This window comes from Tenrec ecaudatus, chromosome 16, assembly GCF_050624435.1.
Source record: "Tenrec ecaudatus isolate mTenEca1 chromosome 16, mTenEca1.hap1, whole genome shotgun sequence".
Classification (NCBI taxonomy): Eukaryota; Metazoa; Chordata; class Mammalia; order Afrosoricida; family Tenrecidae; genus Tenrec; species Tenrec ecaudatus.
The window spans coordinates 1,290,567-1,308,635 of NC_134545.1; the positions used below are offsets into that span (position 1 = coordinate 1,290,567).

The following is an 18,069-nucleotide window of genomic DNA, read 5'->3' on the forward strand; positions in this document are numbered from 1 at the left end:
TAGCCTTGAAAAGAACAGAAGTTCTGGGAGACTTCATTGTGCTCATGCGGAACCTGTACATGGATCAAGGGGCAGTTGTGCAAATAGAACAAGGGAATATCGAATGGCTTAAAATCAGGAAAAGTGTGCGACAGGGTTATCTCCTGTCACCACACTTATTCAATATGAGCAAATAGAGAAGTTGGACTGCACGAAGAGAACTTGGATGATATGGCATCAGGGTCGGAGGAAGGCTTATTAATAACCTTCAGTATGTAGCTAACACAACCTTCCTTGCTGAAAGTGAGGAGAACTTGAAGCACTTGCTGATGAAGAGCAAGGGTTTCAGCCTTTTGTATGGATTACAACTCAGTGTAAAGAAACCAATATCCTCACAAGTGGACCAGTGGGTAACATCATGATAAATGAAGAAAAGATTGAAGTCAAGGGCTTCATCTTGCTTGGATCCACAATCAATATACTCCCTTGGAAGCAACAATCAAGATATCAAAGGGCCCATTGCATTGAATAAATCTGCTGCATAAGATCTCTTTGGAATGTTGAAGAGCAAGATTGTCACTTTGAGGACTCAGGTGCACCTGACCCAAGCAATGGTATTTTCAGTCGCCTCATCTGCATGTGAAAGTTGGACCTTGAATGAGAAAGACTGATGAATTGATGCATTTAAATTATAGTGCTGGCAAAGAATACTGAAAGTTCCATGGACTGCCAAAAGAACAAACAGATCTGCCTTGGAAGAAGTACTGCCAGAGTGCTCCTTAGAAGCAAGATGGTAAGGCTTTGTCTTACGTACTCTGGACATGTTATCAAGAGAGACCAGACCCTAGAGAAGGATATCATGCTTGATAAAATGAGGAAGACACTGAAAAAGATGAATTTACACAGTGGCTGCAACAATAAGCTCAACTATAAGAACAATTGTGAAGATGGGCAGGACGGGTAGTAGTTCATCTGTGGTACATAGGATAGCTATGAGTTGGAGGCTCACCTTGAAGGCACCTAACCAACAACCTTTTATTGAAGACACTCTTCTCATCAAACGGACGTAATACCGTCTTCAGAAGTCACATGACCATAGATGTGGGCGTTCATTTCTGGGCTCTCCACTGTATCCCATGGGTCTATGTGTCTACTGCTGTGCCAAGACCAGGCTGGTTTTGATTACCGTAGCTATGTGGTATGTTTTAAAATCAGGACATGTGGACTTCTCCACTTTGTTCTTGTTCAGCACTGCTTTTGCTATCTGGGTAGCTTGTCATCTCATAGAAAGTTGAAGACTGGCATTTCTATGAAAAAAAAAAAGACTTTTGCAATTTTATCAGAATTCCATTGAAAGCCAAGAGCACTTTGGGTAGTATTGGACAACTTAATAATACATCTTTTCAATCCATGGGCATGGGCCCTCTTTCCATCTGCTAAAGTCATTTAAATCTTTTTCAGCAGTGTTCTGTGGTTTTCACAGTACAAGTGCCTCATGCCCCTGGTTAGGTGTATTCCTAGGTATTGTATTCTCTAGATGTTTGCCTAATTTTGCTTTCAGATTCCTCATTGCTGGTGTGTAGGAATCCAATAGATTTTGTTGGTTAGCCTTCTACCTGTTAACTTTGCCAAATTCCTCTATTGCTCTATACATTTTCTTGTGGACTCTTTGGGATTTGGTATCAATAGGGTCATCCCATCCATGCTTAGAGAATCTGGTTGATTCTGATCATATGATACCAGGCCAGAGGTCAGAAGTCCATGGTTAGCCAGTGGACTGAGGCAGTTGGGTCAGGGGACTACCCAGGTAGTCACATGCCACAAAACATGGCTGCTTACACGTTTCCTTCCTGCTTGGCCTATTAGGCAAGGCCCTTCCTCTCAGAATGGACTGAGCTCCCTCTTTCTCCACAGGCAGCCTCACCTGTTAGGTCCTCACCTAATTCCTTGATCCCCAGTTGCACTGAGCGTCTTGCTAGTTCACTGCCCTGGCTTGTTATCTGTGCATCTTTTTTTTTTTTTAAAGTGAAGACTTTATTTTCAATACACACAGCACATGATTAAGCATTTGATAAAAGTTTTCTTTTTTTAAAAAAAACATTTTATTAGGGACTCATACAACTCTTATCACAATCCATACATATACATACATCAATTGTATAAAGCACATCTGCACATTCCCTGCCCCAATCATTCTCAAAGCATTTGCTCTCCACTTAAGCCCTTTGCATCAAGTCCTCTTTTTTTTTTCCCTCCCTCCCCTCTCCCCCCTCCCTCATGTGCCCTTGGTAATTTATACATTGTTATTTTGTCATATCTTGCCCTATCCGGAGTCTCCCTTCCCCCCCTTCTCTGCCGTCCATCTCCCAGGGAGGAGGTCACATGTGGATCCTTGTAATCAGTTCCCCCTTTCCAACCCACTCACCCTCCACTCTCCCAGCATCGCCCCTCACACCCTTGGTCCTGAAGGTATCATCCACCCTGGATTCCCTGTGCCTCCAGCCCCCATATGTACCAGTGTACAGCCTCTGCCCTATCCAGCCCTGCAAGGTAGAATTCAGATCATGGTAGTTGGGGGGAGGAAGCATCCAGGATCTGGGGGAAAGCTGTGTTCTTCATCGGTACTACCTCGCACCCTGACTGACCCATCTCCTCTCCTAAACCCCTCTATGAGGGGATCTCCAGTGGCCGACACTTGGGCCTTGGGTCTCCACTCTGCACTTCCCCCTTCATTCAATATGATATATATATATACATATATATATACACACACATATATACATATACATCTTTTTTGTTGTTGTTGCATGATGCCTTATACCTGGTCCCTTTGGCACCTCGTGATCGCACTGGCTGGTGTGCTTCTTCCATGTGGGCTTTTTTGCTTCTGAGCTAGATGGCCGCTTGTTCACCTTCAAGCCTTTAAGACCCCAGACACTATCTTTTTTGATAGCCGGGCACCATCAGCTTTCTACACCACATTTGCTTATGCACCCATTTGTCTTCAGCGATCCTATCATGGATGTGTGCAGCCAATGATATGATTTTTTGTTCTTTGATGCCTGAAAACTGATCCCTTTGGGACCACTCGATCACACAGGCTGGTGTGTTCTTCCATGTGGACTTTGTTGCTTCTGAGCTAGAGGGCCGCTTGTTTATCTTCAAGCCTTTAAGACCCCAGTCACTATCTCTTTTGATAGCCGGCACTATCAGCTTTCTTCACCACATTTACTTGTTCACCCACTTTGGTTTCAGCAGTTGTGATGGGATAGTGAGCATCATAGAGTTCCATTTAATAAAAGAAAGTATTCATGCATTGAGGGAGTGTTTGAGTAGAGGCCCAAGATCCTTCCGCCACCTTAATAGTTAACCTATAAATATAGACACATAGATCTATTTCCCCATCCTCCTATATATATTTGCATGTACATGTCTTTGTCTAGACCTCCATAAATTCCCTTTGACTCCTAGCTCTTTCCTCCATCTCCCTTGACTTTCCTCCTGCCCTACTACCATGCTTTGTCACCACCTGGGCTACAGCTATACCTCTTCTTTACGCAACCTTACCCTTGATCATTCCCCACCAGGCCTGCCACTCCCCTCTCTCTACCATTTTGGGTCCCATGTTGTTCCCTGTGTTTGTTAACACCACTTCCTTACCCTCCCTACTCCCCCCCACCCCAAGTCCCCCCAGAACTGTCGGTCCCGTTGTTTTTCCTCCAGATAGTTCATCCAGCCTGTCCTATTCAGACAGACCTGTGGAGACACTAACATGCACGAAAACAAGACAGAGGAAAACAAAGCAACAGTATACAACCAGACAACAAAACAACAAAAACAAAACACTGACAAAGAACAAAACAAAACACTTCACAAAAGAAAAGCTTGTAGTTAGTTCAGGGATCGTTTGCTGGCCCTTAGGAGCGTTTTCCAGTCCAGTCTGTTGGGGCGCCACGCCCTGGCCCCAAAGTCCACTTTCAGCATTCCCTGGGGACCTTGCCACTCCATTCCCTTGCTGTTCCGCTGCACTCCCCCAGTGCTTTGCCTTGGTGTGGTGGGATCAGGTCAGGTGCAATTCCCACACTGTGTCTCCGGTGCTGTCCCCTGTATCGCCCTTAGTCACTGAGGGGCATCATTTCTCATAGTGGGACCAGCCATGTTGTTCTCTCTGTGGACTGGCTACTCTACTCAGGAACATCATCCTCACGGCCTGGTGGGCCAGGCTGTGTTCCACTCTCTCCTCCTGCCCCTTCATGTGCTCCCGTGTGCTCTGATCAGATATGTCCATCTCCCGGAGCTGCAGAGTCAATGTCGTCCTTTGGAACAAATTCTTTTCTGGGGAGGGGCAGGAATCCACTTAATTTGTGGTGCTGGGGCCAGCCTCCCAGACCTCTCCACTGGTTCCCTACTCCACGTCGGGATATTGCAGTCACACCTTGCGGCACTGGGTTGAAGTCTGGTCCCAGCATCTTTTGCTGAGTTTTTCTGTCTGGAAGCATGTACCCAGCAACTTCAAGATGCAGCTCAGACCAAGCCAGTGTAAAGGAGAGGAAGAACAGCTCACAGTGTTGACTGTGCATGTGTGCCGCATGCATATGTAATAAGCGTGTGTGTCTGCACACGTGCACACACAAGTATGAGTGAACGCTGGTCTTCTACTTCCCATGCACGTGACTTTAAATAAGTATCCCCCCCCCTACCTACCTACCTCTCACCTATCAAAGTGACTTCACCCACATTAAAAACCCATTGTAGTTCGGTAAGTTGCGATTCACAGGGACCCTATGGGATAGAGCAGACTGCTCTGGGAGTTTCTAAGGCTGCTGGGGTTGAACTGCCAACCTTGGGTGAGGAGTTGAGTGTTTTATCTTCTGCTCCAGTCCATGTAAAGTGTTCAGAAACCTGCCTGGCCCAGAAAGGAACCCAGAGAAGGTGGCTTGCCATCCTCATTTCCATGCGCACCATCATTCTGCTACAGTCCGGAGGGAGAAGACAGGCTTTCTACCCGGTAATGTGAATTAGGTGAAAGTTTAAAGAGTAGATAGTCAGTTTCACATTCCACAACTCATCACACCACCCCCGGCATTGCGCCTTCCCCTCCTTCCCCTCTCACCTCCCTCTTGCTGGGCATTGTCCCCTTTACCCAGATCACACCTGGGTGTTCTCTTGCCCGGGGAACCCTGGGGGGCGTAGTGGGTTACGAGTCAGGTTGCTAACCTGGAGGTTAAGTAGTTCAAAACCACCAGCCACTCCGTGGGGTAAGACAAGACCTTCTGCCCCAGGAAAGAGTTGCAGTCTGGGAAACAGTCCTTCCCTGTCCTGTAGGGTCGCTGGGAGTTAGGATCGACTCCTTGGTAGTGGGTTTGGTAGCCTTTGACCCCCTCTGGCCCGGGCAACCATCAGCGTTGGCTTCTTTTAGTATGGAAGCTTGCTCTTCAATTTTTCATTGTAAATTATGTGAGGGTTCACATTTGTATTCAATAGTGGACACTGCTCATCAGTCCCCCCAGTGGTTTACCTCCACCTGCTCCCCTCGTGGACTCCCTCCCACCGACTTTCGTTAACAGTGTCCACCGGTTTGTCTCCCACCCCTGCTCACCCCTTTGGCAAGCTTTAGGGCAGCTTCCCTGGAAGGGGAGCCTCTGCCTTGGTTTTCTATGTCTGTTTGAGAATAACGGTATAGCAGTGGTCTCATGCACTGCCCTTTGTGCTGCTCTGGGCTGGGCTCACTCAGCATGGTGCCCCCCACTTCATACCTGTCCTGGTGTACAGAGATGTGTTCCCTCAGTATCTGCCCAGCATTGGTTCTGTCCTGGCTGCAGTCCACCTCTTGCTTGATCTCAGCAAGCCCACTCTTCATCCTTGCCACACGCTTAGGAAGGGGACATACTCAGTGGCTGAACATGACTGAGGCAGGTTCTGGGCAGTTCAAGTCCAGCCCCACCCCCTACCCTTCCACAGGTGCAATGGTTCACACGCTGGGCTGCAAACTGCAGGGTCAGCAGTTCAAATCCAGCAGCTGCTCTGTGGGGGGAAAATGAGGCTGTCCACTCCTGTCAAGAGGCACCACCCTCAGAACCCTCAGGGACTGCTTGGCTGCATCCTTGGGTCTCTGGGAGGGTATTGGCCCTGTGGCAGGTCTCCTGGGAGGCACGTCGAGAAGGTTGTCCTGTGGCTCCAGCTGAGGGCTTGTCAAGAGGCAGGCGTGACAAATACTCCGTCACCGAGCTGCAGGCCCTGCTCCTGCCCCTCTGTTTCCCACATCCAAAGTCTCTGGCAAGACTGCGGTTTGAGACATGCAGAGTTTCCTTTGTATTTAGGTCTGGGAGCTGCCTTCCTGTTTCAGGTGCTTGTTCCTCTGTTGTTGAAGTGTAACGCCTGTGCGTGCAGTCACATCCCCCTGCCGCTAGCCTCTTGTCACGGTGGTTGTCTGTTCTCAGAAGTACCTGCCGAGCCAGGAGGCTCATTCCCTGGCCCTGCTCTGGTGTGGCCACAGGCTTTTCATGGGCCAGTACTCAGAAGTAGGTCTTCAGACTTTCCTCCTGGTCTCGTGTGGCCTGGACACTCAGCTGAGACCCGTCCAGCGTGGGTGATCCTATTGGTATGGGACACACCAGTGACACAGCCTCCAGCCTCACAGCCACATGTGCCCAACCCCCACTCCCCCAGTGTGACACATGGACAGATGAGAGGTGGAGTTAGATTGCAGACTCTCTCGTTTAAGGTCCTTGTCCCGCTAAGTGGGTCATTAAGGGGCTCATCTGGCAATTGGCTCCCCTTTCCCAGGACTTCTGGGTTCCCTATGATGGGGAACATTCAGTCTCCTAGGACTTTGGGGTTCTGAAGAATGGGAAGCCATCAGTCAGTCCTGAAGCTGGCAAAACCAGGGTGAACCAGAAGGGACTGGCCAATGTGTGTGGGTCCAGTGCAGGGACTTATTTACCATGGCTCTTCTGGTATATTGTTTCTGTTTCTCCCACCAAACTGTAGACGCTGATGTGGAGTTTGATCCCCCCACCCCCTGTGAAGGCCAAGGAGCCCTGGTTACAGAGTCGTTACTCGCTGGGCTGCTAATCACAAGGTCAGCAGTTCAAACCACCAACCTTATCCAGGGAGAAAAGGGAGTCTTGGGAATTCCTAGGGGGCAGTTCTACCCTGTCCTATAGTCACCATGAACCGGCCTCAACTTGGTGGCAGTGTGAATGCAGAGGTCGGGCCACCCCCATGCCATTTTTCTTTGGTCAGGGCGGGTCCCCACTATATGCAGCATAACCCTTGGAAATAGTAGCTAGATTGTCACCCAAGGCTCTCCCCACCCCCAGCCCCCCTGCCCAGGAGCCCATCTTTCAGCAGCTCTTGAGTCTAGGTGTGGGCCCTAGGACTAGTTCCCACCAATGGGACAAGAGCGGGGTTGGGGAACCTGGTCCTTCTGGGCCTGGGGGGTGGAAGGAAGACAACAGGTGGCTGGGCCCAGTGGGCTCTCGGCTCTTGGGAGTGGGGGAGCCACAGGGGCAGGAGGCCTGGATCCCTGCGTCACTGTGTGGAGGGCAGCTGCCACCCACCAGAATGCTGCTGCATTAATCTGTTAGGTGAGTGAGTGGGCTCAAGCCTGTGAGAGGGAGAGACCTCCTGCATGCAGGGTCCAGAGATGGAGACAGCCAGGCAGAGATTGACTTGCACTGGGACAGGTGGGTGGGCAGGGGGAGGGAGCCACTTGGGCTCCTCCTGCACTAGCTGAGCATCTTTGCTCACATGGCTTGGGCTTAGACACAGAGGGCACTAAGAGACAGGTACCTAAACTCTCCCTCTGTAAGCTCCTGGAGTTGTTGGCTTCGCTGTTCCCTGTGATGCAGGTTGGAGTGGGGTTAGGAGGTGTTCTCAAGGCATTTGGCAGTGGGGTCTACCGAGTTGGTACTGACCCCCATGTAGCAAGTTGGCTTACCCGCCTTTGGGGGTCTCATGGGTGGTGATCCCTTGGAGCTTTCTTTCATAGAACCCCAAGGGGGCAGGCGTGCGTTTGGAACTGCCAGCTTTGTGTGCATCCTAACACGCTGTCAATCTGTCCTCCTCCTGAACATCCCTGTCCGTCGCCTCCTTTAGCCACCCCCCCCACCTGATGTGGGGCTATGAGAGTATTCACAATTGTGGAGTCTGTGTAGCCGTGTCATCTATGTTCATGGAGTTGGGGCTTCCATGGGCATTAACTCACAAGGCAGCTAAAATGAATGTGCACATCTAGTAATTTGTAAAATTATGGTAATGGTAGATCACTGGCCCCGTGAAACAGTAGATTCTGATGGGAAACCCTTAAACACTCAGCTTAAACCCTTAAGCACCCTTAAGCACTCAGCTGTGAACCAGGAGGTCAGCAGTTGGAACCCAGCAGCCATTCCTCGGGAGAAAGCTTAGGCTGTCTGTTCACGAAGGTTTCCATGGGGCAGTTCTGTTCTGCCCTACAGGGTGACTGTGAGTTTGAGTTGACCAAACAGCAGTGGCTTTTATGCATTTGTTGTAGATGGAATTTTTTAAGTACAGAAAATAATTCAGAAAAACTTTCGTTACATGTAAATATCCCCCTCCCTTAAATCCTTGTGATCTGATGCTTACGGCATGAATCACACTTTGTTGGCTTTTGAGAGAATGTAGTATACAGGTTTGACTGTATCTGGAGGTGGGGTGGTCATTGGGTTCTTTCTGTTCATGCGTATCTTACTTTCTAACACGTGTGTGTGTGTTTTATGTTTGAAATGAACTTGTATGTCAGTAAAGCTCCATGTCCACTTCAGTCTTATTTTTCCTCTTTTCTTAGCCACTCAAGCCAATGTTTACATCTGAGGGGTCAGGAATCTGGAGGGTTATTTTATAATATTTTTGACAGTATCTACATTGCATGCGTTATTTTGGAAGACAGATGATGTGGCACCCCTTCCCACAGTGCTGGACAGTCCCTCAGGCCCAGTGGGAGGATAATGGTGATAGTTGCACCCCCAGCACTAGTTACACTGCCCCTCCTGTCCCCAGCACTGGACAGGGTGGTGGGCATGTCCCTGGCATACCCAGTGTTGCCTGTGAGTGAGCCTGGCACTGTCTAGCAGGCCTGGCCTGCGACCCTGCGTCTGTATTGTCACCTCCAGTGAGTGGGCCCTGTAAACCAGGGGACCATTTCCTCTTGGACCTGGGCCGGTGACCTTTAAGCTGTTCAACTCCAGCTGGACAAAGCACTGACTGCTCACAGTGGCTCTCCTGACTTAAGTCTCCAGGTGTGAACCCCCCCTCCCACCCCACCCCCGTTTACTGTCTCTGCTCTGGTGTGGTGGTGGTAGTGATGTGTGTGTGTGTGTGTGAGAGAGAGAGAGAGAGAGAGAGAGAGAGAGAGAGAGAGAGAGAGAGAGAGAGAGAGAGAGAGAGAGAGAGAGAGAGAGAGAGAGAACACCACCCCCTTTGGTTGGAAGCAGGAAATGACACCTGGAGGGTGGACTCGCTTCAGAAAGTCTCTGGGAGCAGGGGAGAAACAAACCCCTGGTGAGTGTGTCTGTGCCCATGAGGCTGCTGGGGGCGAGGGCGAGCATGCAGTGTATGTCCTCCCTGGCATGGGTCTGTTGTGTTGTTTTCCTCTCTGAAAAAGCTCCGGAGAACAAACAAAGCTATTAAGTAGTTCAGTAATGGGAAAGAGCCTTAATGAATCCATTGAGCTAGGTGGGAGGCTGGGGAAGGGCAGGGTCAGTTTCAGGTTTCTGATGAAGTAGGAATCTTTGGTTAAAAGAAAAGTGCATCTCAGCCAGGCTCTGTGTTGAAAGGAAAGGCATCGACGAGCTCCCAGGTGCAGAGATGACGCATCTGGCAGGGTTTGATCCAGAGGCTCCATGCCATCACCAAGGACTCAGCCACCTCTCTCCCAGAGCGGTGACATGCTTGTGATATATACATTGTATTGGATGTGGGTACATTGTGTTAACATGATGTTGTTATTACGTGACACAGGTATTGTTACTTGGTAGACACTAGTTTTGTGTTCTGCACAGGTACATTTGACTCCTCCAGGAGGAGGAAGCAGCTCTTGGCCTGTCGCATCTGGAGTACCTTCCAAATGCCCAAATCTCCCCTTCCATTCCTGTGTCAGGCCATGCTCCACTGCCATCTGCACATCTTCACTGAGGAAGGAGATTAACAGACCATTCTTCCTAGTCTGCCTTGCCTAGAAGTTCCACTGAGACCCGTCCCCTGTGGGGGAAGACAACCACCATCGATTTCCTTGTCTGCATAATAGAAGTGGGTGCTAGGGTTATGGTGTGCTGGCAAAGTGGCTCTTGGGGTGGCAGGGGGAACCCCTGGTTTGTGGCCTGTGCCAGTTTCCACAGTGTAAACACTCCCACAGACTTGGTTTCCTCTGGGCATAAGCAAGGGGCTGCCAGCACCTCAGATGTCTGAGGAAGCGAGGGAAGGACTGCAGCTGTTGTGGCCAATGGCCTGCGTCCCATAGGGCTGCACCTCTCAGAATTCAGTCCATGCTGATGCTGTACTGGACCCAGCAGGGGCTGCTCCTGATGTCCCATTGAAGCCCTCTGCGTCTCAAGATTCCAGGGTTCAGGAAGGCTGCCAGGACTGAGGTCACGCGCATGGGCACATAGCCTCTGTGACAGCCTGTGCCACCTGCTCTGACCCCTGAGCCTGCGTGCAGTTGACATAACCTTTCGTGGTGCCGAGGATTACGTGTTGGGCTCCTAATAGCCAGATCAGCCTGCTCCACCCTACCCCCGGAAGCACTGTGGGGCAGTCCTACTCGCCAGACTGAAACGCCAAACCCACGGCCATCGAGTGATTCCCATGGCTCATTGTTGTCAGGTGCCGGAGCGTCAGTTCTGACTCATGGGGACCCCAAGCACAACAGGACAAAACACTTCCCGGCCTGCCCCACCCCCACAACCATCCATTGGTCTGAGCCCATGGCTGCAGCCCATCTTGTCAAAGTTCTTCCTCTTTTTCACTGCCCTTCCACTTGGCCAAACATGATGTCCTCCTCCAGGGACTGGCCTTTCCTGCTGACAATGTCAGGAGAACATGAGACAAAGTCTCACCATCCTTGCCTCTAAGGAGCATTTTGGCTGTACTTTCAAGACAGGTCAGTTTGTCCTTGTAGCAGTCCATGGTACTTTCAGTAGTCTTCTCCAGCACCACAGTTCAAATGCATCGATTCTTCTTGGGTCTTCCTTATTCAGTGTCCAACTTCCCCATGCATATGATTGAAAATATCATGGCTTGGGTCAAGTGCATTTTAGCCCAACTCACAGTGAGCCTGTAAGTAAGAGGAAGATGAGACCTACATACTCAGCAAAGTTAAAAAAAAAGTGAAAACAACTCCCCTCGCCCCAAACTCCCACCATCAAGTTCATTCTGACTCACAGTGATCCTACAGGACAGGGCAGAACTGCTCCTGTGGGTTTCTGAGACTGTAAATCTGCACAGGAGTAGAAAGCCATAGCTAGAGGGTTGAACTGCTGAGGGTTGAACTGCTGACCTTGTGGTTAGCAGCAGCCTCAGGGCTTCTCAGTGACCCTAGGACAGGGTAGATTAACAACAGAACTCCAAACCCACTGCCATCTAGTGGAGCTCAACTCACAGCGACCTTCTGTAGGTGTCTGGAGTTGCGAATCTTGTGGAAGCAGACAGCCTCCTCTTCTCCCCAAAGCGGCTGGTGGGTTTGAACTACAGACCTTTTGATGAGCACACTCCAGCGCTTGCCTGACAGCACCCTCACAGCTCCTCAGCACAGAGAACTAAGGGGTTCTCAGTGAGGGGGAGGGTCTGTGGAGTGACAGGGCATGATATCTGCTGGTAGGGACAGAACTGTCCTCATGGTCACCCTCTGCTGAGCCACCACCATTTTCTTTGGGTGTAGTAGCCATGTAGGCACGAGTCAGTCACCTCCTACGACTCCTGCAGGCTCCCCGTGCTGCCTGGCCCCACACTGCCTGCGTTGTATGTGACCCTCCAGTCGGTTGCCAGGTGTGAAGGCAGCACTCAGCCCTGGAGGCTGATGGGGAGAGGAGGCAGTGGAGCCCAGGTAGGGTGGGGAGCCAGGCACGCACATCACCTGTCCAGTGATGCCACCCTGCAGCCCCTGGGTCAGGGCCAGGGACGTGGCCTACTGATGAGCTAGCCTGCTGTTAGGGATGACAGACACAACATCAGATTAGACACACTTGCCATCCCCGGCATGCCAGAATACATGTGATGGGGGACAGGTGATTGGGGTAATGGCAGGGCCGAGGTCATCTGCCTGTGGTTTCAGTGCAGAGAACTGTATTCCTGCCCACCCCGGTCCTCCACCCAGTACCTTCACCCCCTACTCAGCCTCTGGAGCTCCAGTTCAAATCCTGTGCCCACCTCCCACATCAATGTGCTCACCAAGAGACCAGCGCTCTGTGCCTCTGTTGCTTCATTTGCAGGATGAAAGGACAATACCTGCCTTAGATGATCTTGTTACTGCAGTGTGGACCCCATCTCGTAGTGAGAAAGGACCCTGCTTGGGTCTCACTGTGTCCACTGTCCACTGTGAGTCAGTGTCATGATCCACAGGGGGCACAGATGCCGATCATCAGACTTTTCTTCCCAGTACATCTGGACGTACTTCTAAAATGTGTGCAACATTACAGCAGCACCAGCCTCTGCTGACTGCCAGGCAGCGTTGGGTGGGAATCCAGCCTCTGCTGACTGCCAGGCAGCGTTGGGTGGGAATCCAGCCTCTGCTGACTGCCAGGCAGCGTTGGGTGGGAATCCAGCCTCTGCTGACTGCCAGGCAGCGTTGGGTGGGAATCCAGCCTCTGCTGACTGCCAGGCAGCATTGGGTGGGAATCCAGTCAGGTCTGCTGTGTGTAGGGTGAGGATTCTCACCCTGCACCTCCACTGCCTTCTGAAATGGAGGGAGGTGTATCCCCACATGTAAATGACTGATCAAGGAGCACACTCCTCGCTGGAGGTGGTGCCTGGGACAGAGGAGGTGTACTCTCAGCTCTGGGGACCCCTCCTGTCAAGGGCATCCTGTGTAACTGATCTCTTTTATGGACCTGTATGTTGCTTGGCTAGAAGTGGCCTCCTGGATGGCTTTGGTTCCGGGTCAGAAGGGTGTCTCAGGGCCATGGTGCAGGGGGTCCTCAGCTCGGTCAGACCAGTGTGTCTGGTAAGTTGGGTTGTTCTCCATTTGCCGGCTCTGTTGCCATCCCACCAGAGTGCTGGGCTGTGGTTGCCAGGCACTCTCTAGTTTTTCTGGTCTCTGTGAGTCACTGGTCCACTCAACCGTTTTTTGGACAAGTTGCCGGGCACTCTGACTCTCGAATTTTCTTCACTCCCCTTGGCTGTCCATGGGAAAGGGTCAATAGGGGGTTGTATCTTGGATGGCCGCTGCCAAACTTGTAAGACTCCATACTCTATGTACCTCAGTAAGTAGGGACCTGTGTTCTACCGTCAAGAAAGATGGCAATCATCAAATTGTAATGAGGACTCGGGGGTGCTGCTGCAGTAGACCAAGTAGTCAGGGACAACCCATGTATGTGTCCGTGTGTGCATGTGTGCATGTGTGATGGAGATGCTGGGTCTGTGACTGTATGAGACTGCGTGTGTCTGTATGTGAAGGAGGCACTGGTGTTGGCTGTATGAGCCGGTGTAAGTCTGTGGCTGTGTGTCATGGGAACAGGGAGGTACACTCAGCATGTGGCCTTTTTTAAGTGTGAGGAAGGGCACCCATGAAGGCAGTCCAGCAGAGGCTCTCCTGGGACAGCTGTCGCTGCAGCCTTGGGTGTTTCTTTGCCCATGGGGATGTCTACATGGCCTACAACACATGGAAGGCTGCTGCTGGTACACAGGGCTTGGGGTCTGGCCAGGCGGCCCTGCTGCAGGCAAGCTGGGCACAGTATCTGTTGGCACAGAGTAGGTCTAAGGACAGATCATCGGCTTGTCGATAGGTGATGGGAATAGCTAGTGGCGTGAGGGTAGCAGGAGGAGTGGGTAAAGGTGGGACCATGTAGACCAGCATTCCTTTTTTTTTTTAAATCATTTTATTGGAGTTCACACAACTCTTATCACAATCCATACATACATTAGTTGTATAAAGTATACTTAAACATTCATTGCCCTCATCATTCTCAAAGTTCACTTTCTACCTGGGTTCATGGAACCAGCTCCTCATTTTCCTTTTTTCCCTGACCAGCGTTTCTTAAAGTGGGTGACACCACCCAGTGGGGGCCAGTGCTGGCATGACCCAGGGAGGCTACCAAAACTGATGCACCTATACTTTATCTTGCAATGTGGACTGCAGTACAAAGGTGTTTAATTTCCGGGGTTGGGAGGCACAGTTGATGCAGGATAATTTATTTCTGAAAAGGGAGAGGCAGGCCAGGCATGTGTGGGACCTGTGACTTGTAGCTGGAACAGAAACCAGATCAGAAGCAGGAGCCAGGCCCTCGGGAAACATTCCCATGTGGATGGTGTGTTCGAGGCCAAGTGGCCTGGCCCCTGTCCCTGAGGGCCTCTGGGACTCACTGATCCTGCCTCTCTTGAGGGCATGCCCACACCGGTCAAGTCCCTTTCACTGAGACTCGGGCATGATCTTCCACCTTCCCAGGCTGTTTGTCTTAGCATTCCCTACCAGTTGGTTTATTCCACTCGACCCCCAGTCGAACATTCCCGCCCCCCCCCCCCCTCCCAGGTAAGGAGCAGAGATCTTGCTTCAAGAGGCTCCACAGCAGGTAGGTTTCTGGCCCTGGGCTCCAATCCCCTTGTACCATGTGTGCCTGTCTGTCTGCAAACACGCCCACTTGGTTGAGCCCCTCCCTGGGAGTGCAGCCACGTGTGTGCGGTGTGCGCTCTGCTCTGGATCTCCTTCTCCAGGGGGGGAGGAGAGTGGTGGTGGAGGGGGGCGGGGCCACCTAGGGGCAAACAGGCGGCTCGTGTGCTCCCTTGGTCTGCGTGACTCATGCTGGCCGCTGGCCGTTTGCTGAGCTGTCCTCCGTGGATATTAAATTACCGCCCTATTCAGCGGACACAAAGCAGTTCCTGCCTGGCTGGGCGCGCCATGAATAAGTAAAGGCTCCTCCTGTTCCTGGCTGGGGCAGGCAACGCGGGCTGGGCGAGGCCAGCGGTCGGGGGTTGCTGGCGCTGGTGCTGGTTGGGCGGTCCCTGAAGGCCACCCCTGCTCTCCAGACTCCCGGTGAGTCCTCATTTTCGGGAAGTGGTTTAGACAGCGGTTGGAGCCGTGGGCCACTCACTGTAGGCTTCTGCCTGCTGCAGAGGGGGGACTGTGCTGCTGGCCCGGGGGTGGGGGGGTGGGAACCAGCCAGAGGAGCAGGTGCTCATCAAGGGAGCTCCTCTTGGGAAAGGTGGTGGGGTGGACTGTGTGGCTTTACACCCCTCCCCCCAGACAAACACACAAGAGATGGCTTTTCCATGGGGAACGGGGTCAGGGTTGAGCTCCAGCCTCCTCTAAATGAGATTGAAGGGTCACAGGTGGGGGTTCCCAGCTCACGGAGGCAGGTTTCTGTCGGGACTTGGACTTGGGATAAGGGGAGGGCTGGGGGCCACCAGTGGACTAGGTCGGAGCCATTGAAGCCCAGCCTGCTGTAGCCTGGAGACGTGGGCGTCTGTCTTTGGCAGAGGGAGTGCTGTATGATTGGGAGGCTTTGGTGGAGTGGCTGGTGTGGCAGCCTGATGTGTCCCTTGTGCTTGGCGGTGGGCATGCATCTGGGACAGGGCAGGGGGGCCAGGGTTTCTGTTGGAAAAATACATGAGTCAATCATGGCTTTGCTACCTGAGTTAGTTTATTGTGCCAATCTGGTCGATAAACACATGTGGGATTAATTGAAGGGCAGAGGGATAAATGACTCAGTGAACCTTGTCTTTCTAGTTTTCGGGTCTCTTGCTTTGTGATGTTTGCACCAGAGTGCAGCTACCTTAGCCGTTCCCTGCTTCAGCTTGAGGACTTTGTGGATTGATGTTGGACATATGAGTTAATGGGTTAATGTTGGACTTGTGGGCTTGGGCAGCACTGGGTGGGGATGTTTTCTTGATGCACACTTAACGTTTATATAAAGCTCTCTCTTATACATGAGTTTCTGTTGATTTGTTTCTCTAAAGTACCCAAACTAATACATTGTGGTACTGGGAGTGGGGTGAGGCATATCTTTCCTTGCAGGCATGACCTAAACCCATTTAAAGATCAAATTTTAATGGTTTGAAGGACTGGGCTTACAAACTTTCTATTTTCACACTTCCCATATTTTCCCAGAAAGCAACTGAGTAAATAATGTGGCTTTATCTGACCTCTGGCTGGACAAGAAAAAGAGCAACCGTGAGGGAGAGGGTAGATGTTTGAGTGACCGCTGTGGACTTGGTTTACAGGAAAAAAAAGAAGATGAGAACGATTGACTGGTCTAAGGTTCATGACCTAGCATGAGGGGGCTAGGCTTATTGAGTATTGGTGAGAGCCCATGGTCTAAAGTAAAGGCAAGGTGGCCAATGGGCACCCTGTGGAGGCTGAGTGAGGCAGCCCATATTGAGTTGACCAGAACCCGACTAGCTGGAGACTTGAGCCTGTGATGAACTGGTGCATATTGTTGCTGACTTTTCATGGATGGCCTATCCGGATTTGACTTTGCTTATGGATGCAGACTTCACAAGGTTCCAACTGGAATGAAGACTCTTCATGTCGGAAAATATGATTGTCTTCTCAGAGAACTGGGTTGATGTAAGTGGGCAGTATATAAATTGGATACCCAAAATTGGGGGAGATAAAGGCATGAAGTGGTTGGCTTACAAACTTTCATAGGTGGGGGGAAAATCACAGCATTATAGGGTTAAGGTGTAGGTGTTACTTAATTGCAATTGTGAAGCTAAAGAATTATGTACAGGTGCCAGGTTGGCAAGGGGTAATTGAGTTAGTTTATTGTGCCAAGCTGGCTGATAAACACATGTGGGATTAATTGAAGGGTGGAGGGATAAATGACTCAGTGAGCCTCGCCTTTCTAGTTCTTGGATCTCTTGCTTTGTGAAGGTCGCACTAGAGTGCAGCTGTCTTAGCCGTTTCTTGCTTCAGCTTGCAAGGCTGACTTCCAGCAGCCCGTGTGGAGACCCCTGCTAGCGCTGAGATGTTTACACATTCACTAACTCGGCTTTCCTCCTGCAGTCGGCATCATTGCCTCTGTTTTGTGAGATGGAGGAGGACTTTGTGGATTGGTGTTGGACATATAGGTTAATGGGTTAATGTTGGACTTGTGGGCTTGGGCAGCACTGGGTGGGGATGTTTTCTTGATGCACACTTAACGTTTACATAAAACTCTCTCCGATACATGAGTTTATGTGGATTTGTTTCTCTAAAGTACCCAGACTAACACACTACCTGTCTGCCCGAGATCTGAGCCTGGGAGCCTGCTTTACTTCCGAATCATTGGGGCTGGTCATGGGCAGCCCCCCGTCTCCCACACCTCCTTCACAGAGACCACAGGTGCAGGCCCGGCCAGGAGAAGGGAGCCTGTGAGCCCCTTCTAGGACTGGGCAGTGTGGAGAACTAGCAGGGAGGTGTGTAGATGGGGCAGTAATGTGTTTGTGTTTATATCTAGATGGGATGTTATGTATTTTTAGGTGACAGTTGTGTGCTTATCTGTGGATATCTATGTATATATTTAGATGGGATTATATGTAGAGAGTGGATATTATATATGTTTAGGTAGAACGCGTGTGTGTGTAACAGGTGGGACCAACCTACTGCCTACTGCCCACTTCCATGAGTCATTGCTCATTAATAGCGACCCAGTATAGGGTTCCTGGAGCTATACATCTTTACAGGTGCAAACTGTCACCTTTATTCCTCAGAGTGGCTGGTGGGTCCAAACCACTGACCTTGTGGTTAGCCTGACACGACAGTGCCATCAAGGCTCCTTAACGGGAATACAGTCTGTGTACCTGTTGTCAGGTGCTGTTGACTTGGTTCCAACTCACGGCTCCCTGTGCACAACAGAATGAAACATGGCCCTGCACTGGCTTCCCTCACGATTGTTTCTGTAAGGAGCCTGTGTGGTAGCCACTGTGACGATCAAGCTCATC

At 50.9% G+C, this 18,069-nt stretch overlaps 1 protein-coding gene across 7 annotated transcripts in view; it reads left to right on the plus strand.

The window, feature by feature from the left end:
• Window positions 1-14,977: 14,977 nt before the first annotated feature.
• Window positions 14,978-18,069, plus strand: part of RIMBP2 (RIMS binding protein 2) — a 103,710-nt gene continuing 100,618 nt past the window's right edge. For all 7 annotated transcript variants that reach the window (XM_075533786.1, XM_075533789.1, XM_075533790.1 and 4 more), the window contains exon 1: window positions 14,978-15,181. The gene's annotated coding sequence lies outside the window, so the exon portion shown is untranslated. The remainder of the gene's footprint in view (window positions 15,182-18,069) is intronic.